The 17,892-nt window shown below is 42.2% G+C and overlaps 1 long non-coding RNA gene across 1 annotated transcript in view; it reads left to right on the top strand.

Annotated features, from left to right (window-relative positions):
- Positions 1-6,016, top strand: part of LOC149525676 (uncharacterized) — a 36,314-nt gene extending 30,298 nt beyond the window's left edge. The window contains exon 3 of the long non-coding RNA XR_016347921.1: positions 914-6,016. This is a non-coding gene — a long non-coding RNA (uncharacterized LOC149525676). The remainder of the gene's footprint in view (positions 1-913) is intronic.
- The last annotated feature ends 11,876 nt before the right edge of the window (positions 6,017-17,892 follow it).

Raw genomic sequence — 17,892 nt, forward strand, 5'->3', positions numbered from 1 at the left:
AAAAAACCTCAACACAGCAGAAAGAGAAAGGTACTGAATGGCAAAATAAATGATCAGAAACATTACCACTTCTGCAACTCATCTGATGAAGTGGGTTTTCCCCATGAAAGCTCATGATCCTATATATTTTTGTTAGTCTCTAAAGGCATATCTACACAGCAGCACTATTTTAAAATAATTCACATTATTTCAAAGTAACAGAGTGCGCATCTACAGAGCAAGCCCGTTATTTTGAAATAATTTCGAAATAATGGGCTTCCTGCTCCAACTTCTGTAACCCTCATTTCACAAGGAGTAAGGGAAGTCGAGGGACGAGTGTTTTGCCTTTGACTTCCTGCAGTGTAGGCAGTTAAGGTATTTCGACTTCAGCTACACAGTTAACATAGCTGAAGTTGCATATCTTTATCAACTTTAGCCTGCAGTGTAGCTCTAGTGTGCCACAGGATTACTCGTTTTTAAAGTGACAGACTAACACGACTCCCCTTCTGAGACTGACAAGATGATTAACTTTGCAGAGGAAATGTATATGAGAGGTCAGAAAAAAGGTAGTTGAAATAATAATGCAAAGTAAATCAAGCACAGTGATTTTTGATAATTTAAGAAAGAGGATACAGTCAATTACATACAAAAGCAAGAAATTTAAAACTGATACAAGGAAACTGGTCTCACAGTGCAAAACTTACTTGTGAAACTCATTGACATAAGACACTTATGGCGAAGAGCATACCAGGATTCAACAAAGGACATTCAGACATTTGTGAGACTAATTTGATGTACAGTTACATTGGACAGGATGAAAAAGCCCTCTTTATACAGGGTAGAAGAGCTCATGCTTGAGTGTAGTAACTACCGCTCACTGCCTAAAGTTAGAAATTTCCCCTATGGAGGAGTTAAGAGTAACTGTCCATTACAGGGATTTCCATGAAGCCTCTGGTTCCAAGCACTGTCTGAGAGGACCTCATACTAGATGGACACTAATCTGATCAAGGATGACAGCTCCTATGCACCTGAAGCTACATACTGACATTGTGATATAAAGCCTCTGGGAATTTTGGTTGAATGCTTCGATGAAAGCACCAGCTTTCAGATATGTCAGAGTGCACACTGAGTACTGGACAAACAATCTTTGACATCTTTATGGACTAACTAAAAAGACTCTGTGCTCCTCAAGCTAAGTTTGTTGCTTTTCCCACTGTCAATGTACCTTCTAATGTTGTTGTCCAAACTAAGAAATATGTGCTGCCTCTATTATTTGGCAGATACCTGCAACAAGTTTGGGATTAAGGGTGTCTCACTACCAGTTAGTAAACATCAAAAATTAACATTCTGCCAGTTTTCTTCTAGTTCAGACAAAAAGAAAGGCTTAAAAGTTATGTTGTGATGGTGTAGTGTGGAGCCACGGAAAAAAATAAAAATCCATTGCCACAATGGGACAAAATCTGTAGCGTATTAAAGCAGAACACCTCAGACATCAATAACAATCCTTGACTGCCAAAGTGGAATTTCTGCCATTAGCAGCTACAAAATGAACCCTAAGCAGAGTTCATTTTCCTGAGGTAGTCACTGGGACCCTTGAATTAGTTTAATATAAACTACTGCTCACTGTCATCAAGGAAAACTTAGATGATGATTCTGCATTGGTAAGAATTATGCAAGAGGGTTCAGCTTTTTTCTTGCATGTTGTTGAAGCCTTAGAAAAATGCTGTATTTAGAAAAAAAGATCTTGACCCTCTAAGACCAAATAATTTTATTTTTGCCACCATAATAAAATGTGTGCTAGGTTGGAGTGGAAGATTGTTTCAAGAAATATGAGGAAGGCATAACTGGCACATTAATTGAAACAACTGACATAATCTTTTAATAACCTTGTTCAGAACAATCCCATAGCACAAGGCAGGGATTATCACTTACAGTTTGTTTCTCAAGCACTTTACCACGCTTGGACGGTCACCCAATACTATAGAGCCAATTTGGCTTTCTACTGGTGAATGAAGAAGCTGTCAAGGAATGGATGAGTTCTCCTTATTTCAGATTAAAAAGTAATGATTTTATTCTAGGTCCTGCTGAATTAGAGCTACTGGAATTCTGCAGAGTTCATGACTCTTTTGGACATGATAGTTTGAGAGTGACTGTAAGGCCTGAACTGTGCAGGCCACACTTCAGTGCTGGGCCAGAATAGGCTTTCAGAATGGTAATTTTTTAAGAAAGGACCTGCAGCAGACATTAAATCCACAGTGACTCCCTGTTGTTTGCCATTAAGATGAAGAAATTAAGCCCTTGACTGTATTGAAATATTTCAACATAACAGTCTTGGTTTGCAACTTTGGGCATATGAAAGTCTATAGGGACTGTAAACAAGGAGCAGTTATATCTATTCCACACCAACTTTTGAAGCATATTGCTGATACAGAATAATACTTGGCTTCTAGCAGTTGTTTTACTGCATACTTCCTGACAAAGGAACTATGGTAAAATTCCAATAGTCCGGCATCCAATAATCCAACACTCCTGATAGTCCGGCATCAAAATGGCAAGAGCCTAGTGAGTGAGCTTTGGCAAAAAATGGGTCACAAGGTAACAGCAGCAGCAGCTGAACTGAGCAAAAAGTGTAAAAAAGGCTTAAAAAAACTAAAACATTACAGTATACTGTATACAGTATGTACAATAAAAAGGGTTAAGAACACTTTATATACAGTATATAATGTATACAGTGTATATATATAACCAGTTTATAGTACCTCCTGATAGTCCGGCATATCTGATAATCCAGCACCACCTAAATCCCTTAGGTTCCGGATTATCGGAAGTCTACTGTATTGACAAATGAGCTGAAGTGTTAGGGTATCACACTCTTCCTGAGACTTTCAGGATTTTAAAAGCCGTTGGGGTTTGTATAAGCACATAGTGTGGTTCTTTTATACATTGATATGGATGAGAGATAATAATGATCAAAAGCTGATCTTGCCATTCTAAAAGAACATCCTCCCACCACATCATAACCCAGTTACTACATGGTACTGTAATTACTTTTCCATTAAATGATACTATGTAAAACAAAAAATTTTATATGGCAGGTGGCGACTAGACGTTTGAAATGAACACACACGAATAAGAAATATTAGATAGGAATGGGATTAAGTATATAGATTTAGAGTAGAAGATTTGATAGTACTGAAGATCTGAAATCTTTGACTCTCTGCTGTGTTAACAAGACAAATGCTAACAGCTCCAAATTTATGTAACAGAACCCAAGGGAGTTAGACACACAGCTCCTATTAAGTTTTTAATAGGAATTATGCTGCTAAATCCCTTACATGCTCTGCAAAATCTCCACACTATTATAATTAGCCTGCTTTCGCCAGAGTAAATGCCACTGCTGGCACAGCAGCCCTTATAGCATGGGGTGAATCAAGCTCTACGGGTTTAAACATTTTACTCAAACCGGGTTCTCATTCTGCTTAGAAGAGACTGAAAAAAGGGAGATGATAGGAAAAAAATGACATGAAGAATAAAATCTAGTATAGCTGATCTATACCAAAAGGTCTATTTATATCAAGCTAGTTTCTTGGGAGGGAACATCTGGTCTGTTGCACCTAATTTGAAACATTTCAGTGAGGCTGAGTTTACATTAAGCTGCTTTTACTTAAGCTGCTGCAATGCCTCAGGGACATTATAGTTCAGGTGCTTCATGCCCTGGTTATCCCCTCTTGGCCAGGCTCTGCTCATATAAGTCATGTGCTCCAGACCCCTAATCATTTTTGTTGCCCTCTGCGTGACTTTCTCCAATGCATCCACATCTTTTCTATAATGAGAGACCCAGAATTGGACATAATTCTCTAGGTGTGGCCTCACGAGTACCAAATTAAGGGGAATAATCACTTCTCTAGATCTGCTGGCAGTACTCCTACTAATGCACCCCAATATACTGTTAGCCTTCTTGGCTACAAGGGCAAACTGTTGACTCATATCCATCTTCTCATCTGCTGTAATTCCCAGGTCTTTTTCTGCAGAACTGCTGCTTAGCCAGTTGGTTCTCAGCCTATAACAGTGCTTGGGAATCTTCCATTCCAAGTGCAAGACTACACTTTTCCTTGTTGAACCTCATCAGATTTTTTTGGCCCAATCCTCCAATTTTTCTAGGTCACTCTGGACCCAATCTCTTCCCTCCCTCCCTATCTTAGTTTACGTCTGCACTACAGGCTTCTTGCGCAAGAAGCTTTTTGCATAAGAGATCTTCCGCAAAAACTTTCTTGCACAAGAGTGTGTCCACACTTCAAGAGATAATTGAAAGAGCAATATGCTTTTGCACAAGAAAGTGTCCAGACTGCATGGATGTTCTCTTGAAAAGAAACTTGGATTGCTATTTACAGTATAGCCACCTGGGCACCTGTACTTTTTTCGATTGCCTCTTTTTGCTCAAAAAAAACCCTGTTCCCCATCCAAACACACCTTTTTGGGCAAGAGCTCTTCTGCCAAAAGGAGTTATTCCTCGCAAAAGGAGGAATACCTACACCAGAAAACCCCCTCTGTTTGTTTATTTTCCTTGCTCAAAAATGTGCTTGAGGTGTGGACGCGCTGCGAGTTTTTGCGGAAAAACTCAGTAGTGTAGACCTTGCCTTAGTGAAATCTGAAAACTTGTTGAGGGTGCAATCCATCCCCTCATCCAGGTCATTAATAAAAATGTTGAACAAAACCAGCCCCAGAACTGACTCTTGGGTCACTCCACTTGAAACCAACCACCAACCAGACAACGAACTGTTGATCACTACCCATTGAACCCAATGATATACCCAGGTTTCTGTCCACCTTCCAGTCCATTTATCTAATCCATACTTCTTTAATTTGCTGGAAAGAATACTGTGGGAAACTATAGCAAAAGCTTTGCTAAAGTCAAGATATATCATGTCCACCACCTTCCCCGTATCAATACAGCCAGTTACCTCATCATAGAAGGCAATCAGTTTGGTCAGGCATGACTTGACCTGGGTGAATCAATTTTGAATATTCCTGATCATTTTCCCCTCTTCCAAGTGCTTCAAAATAGACTTTCTTGAGGATCCTCTCCATGATTTTTCCAGGGACTGAGGTGAGGCTGACCAGCCTGTAATTCCCCAAATTCTTCTTCTTCCCTTTTTAAAACATGGGCACTACATTTGCCTATGTACACTTATGCTCCTAAAACCCTTTGGCACTTTTGATATACTTTCAGTTGGTGGAAGCTGATGTAGCTGCATTGAAGACCATGGAGCTACATCAGTTTACATGAGCTGAAGATCTGGCTCAAGTTTAATGATCTGTTTTTAATAGATGGGCCTGATCCTAAAGCCAGGCACAAAGGACACATGTACACTACAGAGCTATTTCAAAATAAGTAACGTTATTTCAAAATAACAAGGTGAGCATCCACATAGCAAATCTGTTATTTTGAAATTATGTCAAAATAACAGGATTCTTATTCCGGAATAATAAACCCTCATTTCACAAGGAATAACTTTATTTCAAAATAGTGCTAGTGTGGAGTCTCCACTGTTGCTGTTTCAGAATAGCTCCTCCCGAGGGCCATTCAAAGTAATTACTCCAAAGTGCTTCCTAGGGCTCTTAAATCAAGGTAGCACATCCACAATAGGGGAGCCTGCCTCAGACTAATTTTGATGCTTCCCTGTAGTGCGGACATGCTCTTTTGACATAGTTATTTTGGGAGTTATTATTCCCAAATAACTTATTTTGAAATACCTTTGTAGTTTAGACATATCCAAATAATTGCAGTTCAAGGGAATTTTATCATGGACTTCAGTGGGAACAAGGTTTCACTCCTGGTCTGAAGTTCAAAAGATCTAGAGCCAAATTGACTTACCCCTTGTACTACAGCCACTCCCCAAGTTGCGAATGGTCAAGTTACAACCGTTCGCACTTATGACCAAAGCTCCCACGGAGCGGTCATAAAGGTGGTCCCTGAGTTACGAACGTGACCCGCGCTTACGAACAGCGCGGTCGCCTGTAATTCAATGGGGTCCGAGTTACGAACGGATCGAGTTACGGCCAAGTGTTTGGTCTGTTACTCATTCGTAACTCAGGGAGAAGCTGTACATTGGGCTAGTCCAAAAGCTCCAGGTCCAAATACTCAAATTCCAGAGAAGCTCAGGTCTGGAGTTTTTGATATGGACTCTTTTCTAGCATGTGAGGGCACTTCTTTGAATGTGGAGGTTCATATACAAGCAACAATGTGTACTCAAGTGAGAAATGTGTGAACACACAAGCTGTGGAGCAAGATAGTTATAAATAGGCTAGTCAATATCATCTCAGACTTTCATGCTATATTAAAACTAAGTGCCATTCTTATAGGAATCTGTCAAATATTTAATTGGGAGCCCACATGTCTTATAAACATATGGATCTTAGAAAAGAAGATGAAAGAGATTTCCTATGCAAGATACCGATTTGCAGTCAAGTGAATTCTCTGGCTCATGTGGATGCCTAAGACAATGTGATGATATCTTACATAGGGTACGTCTAGACTACATGCCTCTGTCGCCAGAGGCATGTAGATTAGGCTACCAGACATAGTAAAATGAAACGGCGATTTAAATAATCGCCGCTTCATTTAAATTTACATGGCTGCTGCGCTGAGCTGACAAACAGCTGATCAGTTGTTTGTCGGCTCAGTGCGATAGTCTGGACGCGCGGGTGTTGACATCAAAGGTATTTGTCGACCACCCAGGTAAACCTCATCCCTGTTTGTCGGCTCAGCGCGGCAGCCATGTCGGCTCATGGCGACAAAGGCATGTAGTCTAGACGTACCCTATGTAAGATATCATCACATTGTCTTAGGCATCCACATGAGCCAGAGAATTCACTTGGCTGCAAATCAGTATCTTGCATAGGAAATCTCTTTCATCTTCTTTTCTGGAGACAGAGGCATGTAGTCTAGACGTACCCTAAGTGCCTTGCATCCAAAAAGACACCTATGGTAAGGGGCTACTCAGGTGTTTAAAGATAAACTCATGTTTAAGAGCTTTATTAGATCAGGCTAGAGTATACTGGACCTGTGAACTATTGTCTATAAACATGTTTAAGAGAAAAAAAGTATGTTTCTTGTAGACCATTAATTTGTCAACTTAGTTGCTGTGCATTATTTTTCCAGTTGCATTGCAGAGTTTAGAGGCCCTCAGATGAAAGGTGCTATAATATCAATATACATTTTCTAAATTCTTATATAGTGCCAATGCTGACAATGGCATTTTAAGACTTGTCTACACAATGCATTAGTGAGTACAGAGTGCGTTGTAATCTGCATTCTTATGTGTGCACAAACTGACCATGTAGATTCTGCAGCTGCACATTAAAAATTCCCGCTTTCACATTGACATAGTCCCAAACAGTACTATGTTAATGTGCATTAGGGAACTTGTGTACTCCAACAGTATCCACAAGGACTAGTGAGTGCACAACATGATAGTGAGAACTACAATTCTCACTCCAGTGATATGGACAAATGCATTATGTGGACAAGACCCTAGAGACAGATAAGAAAACAAGATCCCTGATTTCAGGGTATTTTCTTTTGACTTCAGTGAGAGTTGGATTGGGATCTAGACAGATTACTATGCACATCAGAAGATATCATGGAGGCTGAGATAGAAGACTATAGCAAATAAGAAATAAGGGAAAACTATACTTCGTTTCATGTCTGTCCCAAAGAATTCATGCCAGATATTGAATCTGATGGCTTTTTGGGGAAGGAGTTTTTGTTTTGCATTGCTTCTCATAAAAAGACCAAAACAACAACATAAAACAGAAACATTTTTTTGGTCCTAGGGATTTCTTAAAATATTCATGGTTGATACTATAATTTTATATGACATGATCTCAGATTAACTGCAGCTGCTCAGAAAAGAGCATTAGAAACGCCCCCCCCCCAAGATCAGCTGAATAATTAAACACACCCACTTGCACTAAAATTCATCCACTGTTTAGTGTGATCCTCCCTTTAATTAATTTGATCGATATTTTTGCAGCTAAATTACTGGTATTTAAAACATAGATTCCATCCTTTATTCCAGTCCTTTGCGGTCATTTTAGGCACATGTCTGGCAGTTCAGGAAATGACTAAGGCAGAAATTTCTAAATGAGATAAAAAAAAGGATCCCCAAATCCTCAATAATGAACAGTGAGTGCAACTAAATGGTGCTGTACTCACACAGTTATTGCCATTATTAGCCCTACCATTAGCTTTGCAGTTGTGCTATGCCCTCTGGTGGTTGCATGGTTAACAAACCCAGTTACTTCATTCCAAATAGTTGTGGGTACTATAACAGTTTGCTTTCTGTAAATCTGACCTAAGCAGATTCCATTGGATTCAAGCAATACAATAGTTTAGAAAACCTTTTGGTATTAGATATCAATGACAGATGAATATTAGTGTTTAATATTCTATTATAGTACGTCTACTTAGTATTGGGTTCCTGTTGTAGTATGCAGCATACAAACACATGATTTCTGGACTTTACAGTATAAGGGCCCAATTTTGCAAATAAACATAGGTGAACAAGTTTATCTAGCTAAGACACTCATATGGCCCCTCATATGGCCATTTTATCTGACTCTCTCACAGTGACCAATATAGTTATTCATACAATACTCCTGTGAGAAGAAGAATTATTATTCCCTTTTACAGATGGGAAAATGAGGAACAGAGAAACTGAATGACCTGACCAAGATCACACAGGAAATATGTGGCAGAGCAAATAAATGCACTCAGTTCCCAGGTTATCCCCCTAATCAGCAGACCATCTTTCCTCTTCAGATGAAAGGGGACTATTCATAGATTCACCAGTTCCAAAGCCAGAAAGAACAATTGTAATCATGTAGTCTGATCTCTTCTATAATACACACCATAAAACTTCCCCTAAATAATCCTAAGGGAGCACATTTTTTTAAAGATTATTTTGATTTAAAACTTGTTGTAATGGAGAATCTCCTACAACTCTTCGTACATTGTTGCAATAGTTAGTTACTCTCACCATTTAAAATTATACCCTATTTCTATAAATTCACATACATAATGTTAATCATGTGTTTGCAAGATTGAGGTCCAAAATATCAAGTGGCATACCAAATGTGGGGCACAGGGATGAAATCAAATCTGCATATCTGTTATTTTTTATTAAAAAGAATGATGGAGGGAGTGCCAACTAACCCCATCTGGCCCTTAGTCTATTGGTAATTAGCACACTTCATAGAAGCAACACAGCAGGTACCAGCCCATTAATGTTGTTTGATTGCAAATACACAGAAGTTTTATAGCATCTGGGTCTGATTCACAAATTTACAGTGGTATGTATCCATGCGGTTCAATGTTCAAGTAAGCTTGGAACAGTTTCATTACTTATCCAGACATCTTTGGTCTGAAAGTCTCCCGAGAATCAAGTTATCTTGTGAGGTTTTCCATTGCCCAGCTCAAGTTATCAAAAGAGCTGTGTTTCATAGTATTTCACCCCTGGTTCTGCTTGGAGCCAGGAAATTTAGAGGCTCAATGGATGGCTGGAGGGGGAGAGGAGAGCCATTTGACCTGGGCCCCAAGCTCAAATAGGACCTCAAATTTAGACACGTACTAATTTTTTGGCATATAAAAGCATTTGTTAAATAATTCAAATGTTCAAATTGTGTTTCACTCTTTTTTTGGTGTCTTACTTTGTTTTCATGTGTCGTCATTTTTTATTTTTATTATGGCTAGGGGCCTCAAAAGCTGTAACTGGCCTGGGCCTCTCTGGACCTCTAAGAGGGCCTGGACAGGGCTGGGAGGGGACCCCATTCAGTGCAGGGCAAGTGTTCCCTGTCTCTATATGACGCAGGGGCAGGATATATGTCACCTGTGTCATATCTCTGTAACCTGAGTTAATAATACTGGTCTCTGTTAGTGGCCTAATAGCCAAGTCAATGTATTAGCCCCACTAAGCAGGGTAGTATGGCCCAATGGGCACAGCCAGTAGATTTCCCCCTCTTGGTAGTGCAGTTTAGCTTAGCAGCCAGGGTCAATAACTTCACCCCAGTGAACTGGCCCTAAGGCCTCGCATCCAAAGTCCATTTCTATTAGCAGGACAGAGTCAGTAAGTTCACTTCTCTTAGCAGGGCAGTAGGGTCTCATGGCCAAAGCCAATTAGAATTGCTCTAGTTCACAGGGCAGTATGTCCCAGTGGCCACAGACAATGGATTCACCCCGTTCATAGGGCAATAAAATCTTGTGACCAAGCAGCATCAGTCAGAGAAGAGGGACACCACACCCCAAAAGGAGAGTAATGGCAGCCTGGGTAAGGGGGTTCAGGCCTTCCCTCTTCACTGGCTCTCAGACCAGGACCCTGGTACTGGAGCACATGTCACTGAGTCATTGTGTATGCAGGGGAGAGGGAGTCTGGTCATAACACACTGAATCAATATTCTGGTTCACTAACTGGGACTCTGTGTTTTCCCTTGGCTGCTTCTTACCATGTTTCTTACTGCAGAGGTCTGGGCATTTCAACCATCTCTGGGTTCTGCAGGCTGAGATGTCCCCAACAACTCAAATCTATTGGGCCTCTGTGAGTAGCCTGGTATCAGCCTGGGTTGCAGTATCTCCAGCTCCCACAGCCTCTATTTTTGATGACTCTTTGGCTGGAGTGAGCATCAAGCATTCTTCCTGTCCAGCAGTCAGTCCCAGCTGAGCTGCTCCCTTTTATACAGGTGCATGTGGAATATGCCCCACAGAGTTGAGAGTGTTTGGCTTCCTCAGCCCACAATTTAGGATTAGCCCTTTCCAGTCCAGTGTGGGTTGAGAAAACTGGAATTTTTCTGAGATTTCAACTACGTTGAAGTTTAAGTCTTACTTTATCTCAACGATTTCTCCCCCTTTTAGTGCTAAAGATATAGCTCTTGAGATATGTTTGCATATGGTTTCCACCCTGCAAGGGAGCTTCTGGGGCCTACTTAGCCAGAAGCCTGTTGAAGTCTGAGCCAGGACTGCAGAATCAAATGCCACGTCCCTTAAAATGACACTATGAGGACAATCATTCTCCTGTAACAGCTCTGATACTAGTTTTGTTACTAATATCATTAAGATGTGTTTTACTCATGTCCCCAAATCATATGTTAGCCCTGCAAATGTTCCAGGCTAACTCACAATCTATGAATACTATTAAAATGTGACTTCCAGCTAAACTTAAATAATGGACCAAGGTAGAGCACTACCATAAAAAAACAAACAAAGAGTAGTCAAATTTTAAGCAAGGAAAAATTAAAAGCATATAAAAACATTTGTTAAATAAATTAAATATTCATAGAACCGAGAAGAGCAGGTTTATTCTGTACTGACCTATGCTTAAATTTTCTCATGAAAATCTGTTTGCTTTTAAAAGTGACATCCCATGTAAGAGTAAATTAAAGAAAAAGATACTTGAGTACAGAAAGCAGGTCCATCTGTTTTCTCTGTGTGGGGAATTACCAATTCTACTCTTAAATTCATAGAGCTGAAATAAGTAATGTATTGCAGTAATGCCTATTTGTCCACAAGAGGGTAGCAAAATTGCATATTTAGCTATAAAAGCTTGTTTAAAATCACGTGCAGAGGGTCAAAAGTGTATTTAATGATGTAGGGCCAGAGCCTTAGCTTGTGTGAATCAGCTTTCATTGACTCCATAGAAATATGCCAATACATGATAACTGAGGAGCTTGCTCTTCATATTCTGAACTCAGGGCAGATACATTTTCAAAGTTTGGTGTGTATGTATAATTTATGTATGCAGAACTCAATATCATACTTACAGAGAGAGGTTAGTTAGGCACCTAAATGGCTGTCTGTGTATGTGTGTGTGTGTGTGTGTGCACGCACGCGTGTGCGTGCATATGTAGTTAGTCTACATGTACACCTTTGGTATTTGATCATGTATATTAGGTCCTGGACACACACAACTAAAAATCTGTCCCTAACTATCTGCAAAGTCTGTATTTAAGAACAATGCCTCATTAGCAGTATCGTAGGGTATGTCTACACTGCCACCCTAGTTTGAACTAGGGTGGCTAATGTAGGCATTCAAACTTGCAAATGAAGCCCATGATTTAAATATCGCAGGCTTTATTTGCATGTTCCCGGGCACCACCATTTTTAAATACTCCATAGTTCGAACTCCCTGACTGAGGCTACACGCAGCACGGACTAGGTAGTTCGAATTAAAGCTCCTAATTCGAACTACTGTTAAACCTCCTTGCAGGAGAAATAACGGTAGTTCAAATTAAGAGCTTTAATTTGAACTACCTAGTCCATGCTGTGAGTAGCTGTGGGCAGGTAGTTCGAACTACGGGGCATTTAAAAATGGCGGCGCCCAGGAACATGCAAATAAAACCTGGGATATTTAAATCCCGGGCTTCATTTGGAAGTTCGAATGCCTACATTAGCCACCCTAGTTCGAACTAGGGTGGCAGTGTAGACATACCCGTAGTTTTAAATGGATGATTTCAAAGGGAAACTCTCTGGCCATGTCTACACTACAGAGTTTTTTTCAGAAAAATGGCTGTTTTTCTGAAAAAAACTTGTGGAGTTTCCACACCTCAAGCGTGTTTTTGTGCAAAAAAAAATTGAAAGAACAGAGGGGGTTTTCCGCCGTAGGTACTCCTCATTCTATGAAGAAGTGTGCCTTTTTGCGAAAGAGCACTTTTTCAAAAAGGTGTGTGTGGGCGGGGAAGAGGGTTTTTTTGCGCAAAAAGAGGAAAAAGCACAGGTGCCCTGGTGGCCATTCTGTGCATAGCTATCACAGCTTACTTTCAAGAGTGTCCATGCTGTCTGGACACTGTCTTTTGCAAAAGCACATCACTTTTTCGATGCACTTTTGCAGTGTGGACATGCTTTTGCACAAGAAGTTTTTGCAAAAGATCTCTTCCGATAAAAGCTTCTTGCGCAAGAAGCCTGCAATCTAGACATAGCCTCTTAAGTACAATATACATTTTGGAAGGGATGTTAAATTTCATGCTTTGGATTTTTAGTCAGTCTCAAACTAACATAGATTAGCCTGAGACCTGAATATGGAGCAGCTTATTCTATATCTGCCTCTTGCAGAGTACTAGCATCTTCCTCTGAAGGCTCTAGCCATCTTTAGATATATCTTCACTGCACTGTTAAACCTGATGATCTGCACCCATGTTAGCATAGCCCAAGTAGGAGCATCCCCACTGCAAAGCTGTGCTGATACTACTATGTCCTTACTTCTGCACTTGCCCATGTGTATCCCGGGGCTTATTCCATGGTTCTTTGTACTGAGCTGCTCTATGATTCTTTCCAAGTCAGTTGTGGGAGAACTTCTCTGTCCTCCTGGGGGAATGTGGGAAGAGGACAGGAGGACTATCAAAACTCAAGTGATGTTGCTTGTATATTCGCTGCAATTATGAGGAGGGTTCTAGTTGAAGTAAAGCAGAGCTTGGGCTCTAATCTGTGTATCCAGCCAGGTAAATTGACTCAGGCTTCAACCACCTCCAAATCCAGCTCTGACCTCAACAGCTCCAAACCCAGGTCAGTGGTTTTCCTGTGTGGATACTGGGAGGGGGAGTGTAGCAGGGGAAGAAATGGGGTTAAGCTAAAATCTGGGTAAGCTGTAGATGACCATTTTCCCAAAGGTAAAACAGGACATCCCTGGGCTGACCCAGGCCCCACCTATCCCTGGGGTCAGCTCAATTCCTCCCTGCCTCCTGCACACGTGAGGCCACCCTGAGGTCCCTTTCACACCTGACACCCCCCACCATCAACCCTGTGCCCCCTGCATGTGGGGCTGATGATTGAAGCCCTTCCTGACTCCTGCTCACAAGGAGCCAGTCTGAAGGTCTCCTCCCCCCTTGCTTCTGGGGCTGGCCTGAGGGTACCTCCATGTGGGGAGCAGGGCAGAGTCCCCCGCTGCCCACCAATGACCACCCTTCCCCCAGCAGTCCCCTTCTACTTACATGTGGGGCTGGTCTGAGCCGCTACTTTTCCCCATGTGCGGTGCTTATGGTAGGGTTGCCAGATTTTTTAATTGCAAAAGACTGAACAGCTTTGCCCCACCTCTGCCCTGCCCCTTGTCCAAGGCCCTGCCCTCACTTGCTTCATTCCTCCTCCCTCTGTCATTCACTCTTCCCCATCCCCACTCACTTTCACTGGGATGAGGCAAGGGGTTGGGGTGCAGGCAGGTGTGAGGGCTCTGGCTCTGGGTGCGGTCTCTTGGGTAAGGCTAGAAATGAAAGGTTGAGAGTGTGGTAAGGGGTTCCAGGCTGGGGAAAAGGGTTTGGGTAGAGCCAGCAATGAAGGATTTGGGTGCAGGATGGGGCTCCAGGCTGGTGCTGAGGCTGAGGTTTTGGAGAGTGAAAGGGGGCTCTGAGCTGGGACGAAGTTGGGGTGCAGGAGCGAGGGCAGGGAGTAGATTCCAGGCAGTCCTTTTCTTGGGTGGCTCCCTACAAGCAGCAACATGTCCTTGGCAGGTATTTGGAAAGTGGTTCACAGTTATTCTCATTGTGTGTTTTTTAAGGTACTGTACACAAAGTCATAGAGACTGAAGACAGAAGGGACCAATACAACATGTAGTGGGGGTAAGTCAATAAACAGCCTGCAGTCCAAATCAGGATCACAAGAACCTTTACAGAACCCTTGGGGGCTTAAGGTTTCAGCCCAGCCCTGCAGTGGGTGTTTCAATCCTGAGGTGCTTCCCGTGGAGCTGAACTCAGATTACTGGCGACTGAAGCACCAAATCCAGATGCACTTCCCATGGGACTGAAGCTCTGCTAGAAGCATGCTGGGAGTTGAAGTTTCAGCCCCAACAGGACTCAGAGCTTCATCCCCATTGGAGGCATACTTGGGCTCATGGCTTCAGCCCCATGGGAGTGCTTAGGTCAAGACATGCCTTCTTTGGGGCTGATGCGCCGATTCCTGGTGGGTCTGACGTCTCAAGTCTAGATGTGTTTCTCTCAGGGCTGAAGCCTCATTGGAGGAATGCTGGGACTCAGAACATCAGCATTGACAGGACTCAGAGCTTCAGCCCCACTGAAGGCAGGCCAGGGCTCAATTCTTCAGCCCTGTGGAGTGAAGGTTGTGGTACTTCAGTTCCAGCATTCCTCTTGTGAGGCTGAAGTTCCAGGTCTTGATGGGTCTTCTGCCCCTTGCAGGAGAAGTTCTGGGATTTGGAACTTCAGCCCCACTGGAAGCTCTCAGGGTACATCTAGATTACATGCCTTTGCTGACAGAGGCATGTAAAATAGGCTACCTGACATAGTCAATGAAGCGGGGATTTAAATATCCCCAGCTTCATTAAAATAAAAATGGCCGCCGTGCTGTGCCGGCTCAGCTGATCATCGGCATAGAGTGCGAGTCAAGACGTGGATCGGTTGACAAAGGAAGCCTTTGTCGACCACTCCTGTAAACCTCGTTTCACGAGGCATAAGGGAGCAGTCGACAAAGGCTTCCCTTGACTTGCTCTCTATGCCGATGATCAGCTGAGCCGGCACAGAGCGACGGCCATTTTTATTTTAATGATGCCAGGGATATTTAAATCCCTGCTTCATTGACTATATTGGGTAGACTATTTTACATGCCTCTGTTGGCAGAGGCATGTAATCTAGATGTACCCTCAGAGGCCAGTGCTTTAGCCCGGCAGGAGACACAGGAGTTCCCAAACATTTATCCGGCTCCATTCTGGTGCACCTGAATTTAAGCTCTGACCATAGTCTCTGGAATGCTACCCACCACTCCACTCAAAATCTAAAATTGCGTTCCTGCATCACAGGCCCTGCAATTCAAATGTCCACAATCCCACCCATGCTGTTGAGGGGGTGTACATTTCCTGTCTGTATTGGAGAATCTCTTCTGATTGGCTTCCCTCCTCCTTGCTGCCAATCAGGTTTGCTGCAGGAAGCAGGCAGTGTTCTCAGCAGGTATCATTTTTATAGGAGGCAGGAGATTTCAGTGATCTTTCCTTTCCTCTACTCTTGGGAAAAGGAGAAGGCTCTTGTGCCTGTCCCTCTTCTTCCTTGCACCTCTTCAACCCTTCTGGGAACTGCAGCTTCAACTTGGCCTGGAATCATGCTGGGACTGAAGGCTTCAGAGCACTGAAGAGCCCCTAGAACTGCAGGAGGAGCAAAAGTGAGTCAAGGTAGTCCTACCTCTGGTGCTTTCAGTGTTCCATGGCACTATACTGAAAAATGGCAGATAAAAAAGGAAGACTGACATTGATAACTGTTCCTTCAAAGAAGAGTAGACCAACACTCATTGATTCATTTTGTCACAGCACCCAAAGGGTGGACAAGCATGTTGAAGTTTTACAGAAACAGTGGCTGTCGTTAAAAGTGGGAACATTAAAAGGCACTATGAAATGAAAACCTGGATTTTGACCACAAATATCCAGTGGGTTCCCATTTAATATCAGATAAGAGTTGCTTCATTAAAGGATGCATGTTTTCAGAGCAATTATTATTTCAAAGGCTTCTTGTGCTCAGGAAGAGAACTGAAGTTACACTAAGGTGTGTGGATAATGGCAAAACACAGAAAACCTTGTATAGAGGTGGACATTATTAAGCAGTGTATGTTACTACATCTGAAAACTTTTTTACAGAGCAGACAGACATTATTAAGACAACTGTCACTCTCAGATAACAGCTATTAGGTGCGTTAAGATGATGGCACAGGCATTTTTCAAACAGTTGTGAGAGAAAATAAAAATTGGATAATTTTCCATGGCAGTGGATGGATCATGTGATAACACAGTGCAGCTAGCTCTGGGTATACCTGTTTTTTGATGGAAAGAAATATGGGGAAGAGTTGTTGTCCCTTGTGCCATATAACAGTAACATAACAGGTGAGGATTTGTTTAATTCTCTTCAAACTATGTTGTCTAATTCAGGTTTTGATGTGAATCAGATTGTGTCAATTACAACAGACGGTGCATCTGCCTTGATTGGTACTTACTGAAGGCTTATAAAATGTCTGCAATATCTGAACTCCCATTTGATTTCCTATCCCTATTTAATTCACCAAACTGCTCTTTTTGCAAAGCTGAATGATGAGCATGCTAATGTAATAAATAGAGGCAGTTTAGAAGCATCTTTCGATTATGACACCCTGTTGGTTCACAATGACATCTTCTGGTTGAGCACAAGGCAAGTACCAAGATGAAAGTGGAAAATTCAAGTTCATGTGGAAGAATATCTAAATAACATTCCAGACAAAAAGACAGAAGAGTTACACATGGTTTTGAGGGACGCCACCAGCATGATCATCCCAGCCTTCTTTGCTGATTTAACAGGCCAATTAAATTATTTCAGTGTAAAGCTACAGGGATGAAATTACAATCTAGTGGATCTCCACAGCAGTGTCACTTCACTTAGGGTATGTCTACAGTACCATCCTAGTTCGAACTAGGGTGGTTAATGTAGGCAACCGAAGTTGCAAATGAAGCCCGGGATTTGAATTTCCCGGGCTTCATTTGCATCTTGCCGGGCGCCGCCATTTTTAAATGTCCGCTAGTTCGGACTCCGTGCCCGCGGCTACACGTGGGATGGACTAGGTAGTTCGGATTAGGCTTCCTATTCCGAACTACCGTTACTAGAACGAGGTGTAACGGTAGTTCGGAATAGGAAGCCTAATCCGAACTACCTAGTCCGTGCCGCGTGTAGCTGCGGGCACGGAGTCCGAACTAGCGGACATTTAAAAATGGTGGCGCCCGGCAAGATGCAAATGCAGCCCGGGAAATTCAAATCCCGGGCTTCATTTGCAACTTCGGTTGCCTACATTAACAGAACTAGGGTGGTAGTGTAGACATACCCTTAGAAACATTGAGAAATGCATCATCTCCCCAATTTCCCACTCACTTTTGAAGAGGCTCCATTTGTTTTCAAATCTGTCAGGACACTGCA

This window comes from Pelodiscus sinensis, chromosome 1, assembly GCF_052426305.1.
Source record: "Pelodiscus sinensis isolate ZL-2025 chromosome 1, ASM5242630v1, whole genome shotgun sequence".
NCBI classification, from domain to species: domain Eukaryota; kingdom Metazoa; phylum Chordata; order Testudines; family Trionychidae; genus Pelodiscus; species Pelodiscus sinensis.